Here is a 9124-nt window from a genome sequence, read left to right on the forward strand (position 1 = left end):
AAGTAAATACGGTTTAAAGTGATTACATGTCAACTCCAAAACTGTTAAACTGAAATACAAAGTACTCAAAACGGTCTACTGATAGAACTATCCAAACTACAAAACATCATCTGACACAACGGAAGACTTCTAACTGCCACGTGATGACTCATCCCAACTATCTCATACGCGTCATATCATACCTGCTCAATAACTGCTCACCATCCCCGAATGGATCACCACAGTTTTTAAAACAATTAACGGGGTCAGTACTAGTTACATAAAACAAAGCCACAACGAAACAAATACCAAAACAGCTCAACAACACAACAATTCTCCGGTCTCCATAATCAATCTCCACACAACTAACTACACACTAAAGTGTGTAGTCCTGCCAGAGTACCCATCGCAACAAGTACTCCACACCGCCAGTGGGGGACCGCAGCCGTACCCACCAAATCCCCGCTCATCACCACTGAGCGATAAACCCAAGTTTCCTTAATGTGCACATCTCCTCCCGTGGCGGGTTTCACAGAGGGCGAACCAAGGGCGTGAATCCACTCCCGCAAGTGACTTCACTTAGCCAGGGACGCGCCCCGAAGATCACAGACAGTTATACAACAACAATTATACTACACTATCAACAACCACCAAAACAGAATCCAATGCCAATACGATATACAACAACAACAGTAATCACCAACCACACTTATGTAATTAATACTTAGTAGGGAAAACCCTACCTGGAAAGCAAACACGGAATCAGACGATGAAGCAGCTAAATCAGAATCTCTCCTCAACGAACCCTCCTCATATACATACATACATACATATTATTACTACCGTAATCATATAAACCACCAAAAACCCCCAAATCACCCAATTAGGGTTTAACCAATATTAACCAAACGATATAAAAATCATATGTAGAACTTACCCACGACGCAAGGATCACAAAGGTATAAAGAACGATGAAAACCGAGACTTCTAGCTCCGGGATTTGCTACTAATGCGAAGGGATTAAGCAACGTAACTTGAAACTTCTCCTTGTTTGTGGTTTAGGTTTGCTAAAGTGTTTTAGGAAAAAGATGACGAAAGAATATATATTAATCCACATTATTAACAAACCCGTCGCAAATCACCCGTTAACAAACTTACTCGATCGAGTAAGTCACTTACTCGATCGAGTGACCCTTACTCGATCGAGTGCCAAGCTTACTCGATCGAGTAGCCATCAGACAGACTACTATTTTGCGTAAAAACCATACTTACTCGACATAGTAAGCTCCACTCGATAGAGTACCCTAAAACTCAAAAACCGTAGTTCTAACACCCCAGTTATTGAGAGTAAGGTTGTCCCACATCGGGGAATTGAGGAGGTTGTGATATGTTTATAAGGGATTCCACCCACCACTTAGTAACAAGGCCTTGTGCTTTTGGGCTTAAGTGAGGACAAATAACTGGCCCAAAAGTGCACACCCATCTTATTGGGTTGTGTTACGACATTGGTGGGTCGGGTTGTTATAAATGGTATCAGAGCGACCCCTGCGACCGTGTGGTGAGCCCGTGGTCGGGAGTACCCGGGTCACACATCTAGCGGGGGAGGATTATGGGCTTGGCTGCGGTCAAGTTGGAGGCACAACGAAGACGTTGTGTTCTTTAAGTGGGAGAGATTGTAACACCCCAGTTATTGAGAGTAAGGTTGTCCCACATCGGGGAATTGAGGAGGTTGTGATATGTTTATAAGGGATTCCACCCACCACTTAGTAACAAAGCCTTGTGCTTTTGGGCTTAAGTGAGGACAAATAACTGGCCCAAAAGTGCACACCTATCTTATTGGGTTGTGTTACGACAGTGGTGGGTCGGGTTGTTATAGTAGTATTACAATCTTCCCTCCTTAAAAAGAACTGCGTCCCCGAAGTTCATACCACAAACAAAAACAAACATACTAACACCTCCCCGACACAACTACATAAACAAAACTTAACACCAAACTCACATCACACCTCTCAAAACAAAACTCAACACCCGACTCAAGGCAACTACTAACTGTACCAAAACCAACATAAACATACAAAACTCTATGAAAACATGCAAAAACTCTATGCGACCATCTCCTACCCCCTAAAAGAAACAAGGTTACGTCCCCGTAACCACACTTACTTGATCAAACAAAGATGGGTACCGCTCCCTCATAGCCTCTTCCGCCTCTTATGTAGCCTTTTCAACCTTATGGTTAGACCAAAGAACCTTAAGCAACATTGTCTCACCATGTCTAGTTTTCCAAACCTTCCGATCAAGAATCTGTTTAGGCACCTCAAGATAAGACAATGACTCATCCAGATCGATGTTCTATACCTCTAACACATGTGATGGATCACTAACATACTTCCGCAGCTGAGACACATGAAACACATTATGCACTCTATCCAAAGCAGATGGTAAAGCTAACCGATATGCAACCTCACTCACCCTATCCAAGATCTCATATGGTCCTATAAACTTTTGGCTCAGCTTTCCTTTCTTACCAAATCTCATGACCCCACGCATAGGAGACACTTTCAAAAGAACCTTGTCCCCAACCTGAAACTCTATATCCCGGCGATTCAGTTCTACATAAATCTTTTATCGATCCTGGGCCGCTCTCATCCTCTGTCTGATCAGCTTAATCTGTTCCACCATCTCATGCACCATCTCTGGTCCTAAAACCACTGCCGCAGCACTATCGTCCCAACAAATCGGACTCCTACACCTCCTCCCATATAAAGCCTCAAATGGCTCCATGCCAATACTGGTGTGATAGCTGTTGTTGTAGGAAAACTCAATCAAATCTAACCTCTGTTCCCAGATACCACCAAAATCCATAACACAAGCTCGCAACATATCCTCTAGAATCTTGACGGTCCTCTCTGTCTGGCCATCTGTCGCAGGATGAAATGTTGTACTCATCTTTAAGGTAATTCCCATAGACTCCTTCAACTCTTTCCAAAACCGTGAGATGAATCTCGAATCTCTATCAGACACTATATCTTTAGGCACCCCATTCAATCGAACCACATTTTTCCGGTAAGCCATAGCTAACTGTATCTTAGTCCAAGTATCTTTCATTGGCACAAAATGAGATGACTTGGTCAGACAATCCATTATAACCCATTTCATGTTATTACCCTGTTGACTCTTTGGTAAACCCACGATAAAATCCATAGAAATGGACTCCCACTTCCACTCAGGTACCTCAAGAGACTGAATCTTACCTTGTGGTCGTCGCTGCTCCCCTTTCACTCTCTGACACGTCAAACAACGAGCCACGAACTCAGCTGTTTCTTTCTTCATCCCCGGCCACCAGAAGGTCTTCTTTAAATCTTTATATAACTTGTCACCGCCTGGATGTACCGAGTATGGTGTGCAATGAGCCTCTGTCATGATTATCTTTTTCAACTCCTCATCATTAGGAACACACCACCTCCCATCAAATCTCACACTACCATCTGTATGAATAGAGAATCTAGACATTGTCCCTTTCTCTACTCCAACTCTCCACTCCTCAATCTTGGGATCCAACGCTTGTTACTGTGAATATCATCATAAAGGTCTGGCTCCACTGTCAAATCCCCTATAGCATCCCCTTTCTGGATCATATGTATCCCGAACTTCCCCACCTCATCTCTCAATCTCATCAAAGACACAGCCGTGCAAAGAGAATGCACACTCTTCCTGCTCAAAGCATCTGCAACCACATTATCTTTCCCTTCATGGTATATAATATCCATGTCCTAATCCCCAATCAACTCCATCCACCTCCTCTGTCTCATGTTCAACTCCTTTTGAGTGAAGATGTACTTGCACTACTACAAATCCAGGCAACTACAACGCCCTTTTAACAACGATTATTCACGAAAATCACAATAGACGTTGTAGAATGTATGGCGCGAATTTTACTAAAATTAATTACAACGGGTATGGTTATAACAACCGTTGTTATAAGTTTTAACAACGGGTCACACATGCACAACCGTTGTTAGTAATTTGGCGCAAAATTGACGCAAAGTTAGTGAAAAGTAATCGCAACGGGTACTTTTGAAACCCGTTGTTAAAACTTATTTGACAACGGTTGTTGTTTTACAACCGTTGTTAAAACGTTTTAACAACGGTTTTTGTTTAATAACCGTTGTCAATACCTTCCATACTATAAACCACACAAACACAAATCAGCTACAGCCACAAAACACAAACCTTTATACACAAACACAAACACAGCAGACAAACACAAACACAAACACAAAACACACACTTTCTCATCGTCTCTTTCGCTCTTTCTCATCGTCGCTTTATCTTCTCGCCGTCACTGTTGATTTCATCGTCTCTTACTTTCTCTAATTATCAGGTAAATCTCGCCGTCACTGTTGGTTTCATCGTCTTTCATCGTCATTATTTTCTTTATCTAATTATTTCATTTGCATGTATGTGTTTTTATCGACCATTATGTTATTTCTTTCGCTTAATTAGCTAGTAAAACAAATTAAATAAACTAAAACAAAGAAGAAGCAAGATGATAGAGAGGAATGCATGATAAACATCATTAATATATATATATATATATATATATATATATATATATATATATATATATATATATATATATATATGTTTTAGCAGATTTTCCTGAAGGGATCCTACTTAGTTGTATAGTGATGTGGTATCTAGTTCTATGAAATTAGAATGGAATGAATAAATGACAAAGAAAGAAATGAATATAAAAGATAACGCTTTTTATTATTTTGATAGACCGGGCACAATGTTGTATGAATATCTGAATGCTCAAGAGTAAAAAGATAAAGTGTAGATAAAATTAACTAATAATGAATATCCTTTACAATTGTTAAATTCTCCTATTTATAGTTCTCTACCGTCCTCTCAACGTTACAATGAATAACGTTATAGATGTATAACGTTCTCCCCAAAGGTAGGAGTTGTTGCCGGAATAATAGGGCATGCTTCCTATTAGTTCGCTTGACCCGTTCTCAACTCAACCAATCCTTAGCTTTCTCTCTTCTTTCCGTCCAGATTCATGGATTAAATAGTTTTAGGTTTGGACTTGGTCTTCCTTGAGAATAGGTCTTGGTTATATAATCGTTTTGCTTCTTCTTTAGCCTGCTTTGATACTGCCGCAAGGCTATTCGTGCTCACCACCAGGCTTTTCTTCTAGTATAAGGCAAGCTGATTGTAAAATAGCTAGAATTGTCCGGTCTTCGTCTTCTTTAGTCAGCTTTGTTAAGTCAGGCCAGGTTATGGTCGGACCAGGCTAAACTGGGCCTAACAATTGCCCCTTGACATTTTACCCGTGCTGGGTCAGGCCAGGGGTGAAATGTCAATTTTTACCGGGCTAAATAATTAAGAGACTTACACTTAATCAATGACTCTTAGACTCCTAGTTACCGTTGAACACTATAACGGCTAGGTGATGTCATGCTGAGAGTTTTGCAATCCCTAGGTTTTTCATGCCGTTATTCATCTCCTATAAATACGGTATTTAGGGCAAGGTTATTTTTCATCAAATTTCCTCCACTTTCTTTGCTGCATATTCTTCTGAAACTCTTCTAAAATTCTTCTGAAATTCTTCCCTTCTTCTCAGTAACCCTGTTCTGCTATTTTGTATTTTCTCGACAATTTCAATAATAAATCAAACATTTAAAGATATGGGAGCCAAAAAACGTCCTGCATCCCAGAAAGCTGCTGCTGCTGTTGAGCCTGAACCTATAAACGTCCAGGAAGAAGAAGTGATGGAGATTGATCCTCCTGCTCGCGCTGTTGCTTTTAAGTACCAGGATTCTGTTTTCACTGCCCTTCAATCTTTGGATCCTTACTTTCCTGAAGAGAACTTGTTGAAAACAAATTATGACAAGATACTAAGGGAGAAGAAAATAATTCCTGAATCGACCGAGGTTATGGATTCCTGAGTCTTGTCCATTAGGGCTAACGGGTATCACCTGGTTGGTTCTCGTATTTTCGAATGGGCATTCAAAGCGGTGTAAGTTACCTTTTACTCCCTTAATGATTGACACCATCCGTGCTATGGAAGTGTCACCTTTTCAGATTATGCCGATGGTTTGGAAACTTGTTCATTCCATAGAAAATTTATGCGCTAAACACAATCTTGTGATTACTCTCAATGATATTAAGGCAGTATATCATTTTAAAAATCCTTTCGTTGGTCGTTTTAATTTGAGAATTAAGTCAAAGATGACTCCATTAATTACTAACCTGGATTTCGAGACGACAAAAGTTGGGCAAAGACTTTCCTGTTTATCCGGATCGAGACTCGGGATCAGGCTTTGATTACCGAGATATCCTCCTTTGGAGAGTGGTAGGTTTCTGTACTTTTATTTTGTAGTTATATTGAATGAGAGTGAGGTACATAAGTCTTACCTGTATATTTTGTTTTCGTAATGTTTGTAGCTCCCGATTGGAATCACGATCCTCTAGATGAAGAGGCTATTGCAAGGATAGATGCTTTCCTTGCCATTCCTGAGGAAGAGAGGGCCTGGCCAGCTTGCTTGGGCAGGGAATTGTTGCCCTTGGTATATGAAGACCAAGCCGATTGGGTTAAAGTACCCAAAGGCAAGCCTAGTTCTACGCTCTTTCTGTACGTCTTACGCTTGCTTTTATGTTGGCTGTTGTCTTCTGTTGCTTTTTGGTTTGATATTTACGTATATATTTTTTTTTATATATCCAGTGTTTAGGTCTTTCGCTAGGGTGGCTAGCTTTTTCGCAAAGGATTTGAAGGTGGGGTGGCTAGGATTTGAGCAGTACCCAAGAGCCAGAAACTAGTGGGAGTGACAAGACTTTGGATATCCCGATCTCTCGATGTCCAGCCTCCTCCAGATCGCCAGGATAGTGTCACCAGAGGTCGTCCAGGCTCAAAAAAGGAAGAGGGAGGATGATATTCTGGAAGAGGAGGAAGGAGGGAAACTTGACCTATCCGGCTCAACCACTCAGAGTATAAGGCAAGTGCCTGCTAGGATTGATGACATGGATGATGCCCGGGCTCGGATAGATGAGTTTTCTGCAAAGATGAGCGACCAACTATTGTCTGCTAGTACCCTTGATTCGTCTACCAGGGTGGTTTCTATTTCGACTTCTCTTTGTAACAAGGGTCTTGAACTCGCTTCCCAGGCTAGAGAGGTTAGTTGTAGAGGGATATTTTTTAATTGTTTATGTGCTTTTTGTTTTACCTTGTATTTGCCTAATTGATTTTGTATGTACGCAGGGGTTGGATGCTGGGCTGGCTACTGCTTGTCAGCTTAGGGACGCTCAGGCCAAGATTACCAATTTGGAAGAAAAGCTGGATAGGCTAAACCGTGACCTGCACACATCCAGGGGTAATGAAGTAGTGCTTCAATCTCAGTTGGCAACAGCTAAGGAGTCAACCAGGGCTGCTATAGTTTGTGAGGTGGCTGCGAAAAATGCTGAGAAGGCTGTCAGGCTGGAGTTGGAGGCTGAGAAGCAGGCAATGCAGGATCAGTTGAAAAAGAATGAGGAGCTTGCTGCTGAAAAGGAGTTAGTGGAGGCGAGGTTGGCTGATGCAGCTCAGTACTTCTTCGGGAAAGGTCGGGTTGATGCTATGAGGGACCCAGAATCTGACCGGGCTGATTGGAATCCGGACCGAGATGAGACAGCTCTGGATGCTCAGTATCCTGACTTGGCCAACATGGGTCAAGAAGAAGAAGTGGATTCTCCTCCTTCCAAGGCAAAGTCTGGTGATCAGGAGATGGTGGATGGTTGTGAGTCGGTTACTGGCTCAAAAATAACTTAGTTTTTTCTTTTGGGTTTTGGTCTATCCAGGGGGAATGTCCCTGGAATGAATATTTAGAGTATATCAGAAACTTTTTTGGCTCATCCAGGGGGGATGTCCCTGGAATGGATGGTTATTAGGTAGGGCCAATTATTTTGGGTGAATAAATATTTGGTCTTTGTTTTGCTTCTTTTTGTGTTTTGACAAAGTACTTTTGTGATGTTGGACGTGTACTGGATCTGGCCAGTTATATGACTGGATCAGGCCAATTTTTTCGATCGATCAAAGCGCAGTTATTCGACCGATCAAAGCGTTTAATGTGTTATGGGTGGGGTTGTTGCCTGTCTGGAGGGCTTATGTCCCTTGCCTGTCTGGAGGGCTTATGACCCATTTATGTCATCTGATCTAGGAATAGATTTTCCAGGTTTGTATGTTATGTTGAGCTCAATATTTAAAGGTTCTGTTTTGCAATGAATTTTGGATATCAGTTGGATATTTGGTGGGGGTGGCCCCCAATCTTTAAGATTTGTTTTTAAATAAGATGCAATATGTAAAACAAGTGTTGAAGATTTCACTAAGTAAATAAGAGAGTATAGGTAAGTACTTGGGCACATAATTTGAAGAAATCATATACGGCATTTATTCATATAATTGCAAGTATTATACATGTAGTTTTCAGGCAAGAAGTGTTTAAAGTAAAAAGTTATACCTGGATTGTGCAAATATATTCTATATGTGAAATAGTTTTAGGTGTGTAATATTCCAAGCTCTTGGGATCATTTCTCAAAATCCAGGGTTTGTAGTCTATAAGCTCCCCGGCCGACTATTGAATCAATCGATAGGGCCTTCCCGTGTTGGGGCCAATTTGCCAGCATTCTTCTCTTTTGTGTTTTGGAATACTTTCCTGAGAACGAGGTCTCCTACCCTGAACACCCTGGCTTTGACAGTCTTGTTGTAGCTTCTCGCAACTCTTTGCTGGTATGCTGCTAATCTGATGCTTGCTGCATCTCTTAGCTCTTCTGTTAAGTCCAGGCTATCCTCCATTAGAGGTATGTTGTTTGTTGTTGTGTTCAGGCTACATCCGGGCCGATGGAATGTCCACCTCGCCGTATGCGCTTCACATCCATAGACCAAGGAGTAGGGGTTTGGCGGTGGATGTTTTAGGCGTGGTTCTGTCACCCAAAGGACCAGGGGAGCTCTTGCCCATCTTCCTTTTCTTCTTTCCAGCTTTTTCTTTATGGTGATCACCACTTTATTATTTGGATTTGCCTGACCGTTGGCTTTTGGATATCCTGGCGTGGATGTTACCAGATTGATGTTCCATTGGGCACGTAGAAGTTTCTGTGTTCTTTT

The sequence above is a fragment of the Silene latifolia genome, chromosome X, assembly GCF_048544455.1.
Source record: "Silene latifolia isolate original U9 population chromosome X, ASM4854445v1, whole genome shotgun sequence".
Lineage (NCBI taxonomy): Eukaryota > Viridiplantae > Streptophyta > Magnoliopsida > Caryophyllales > Caryophyllaceae > Silene > Silene latifolia.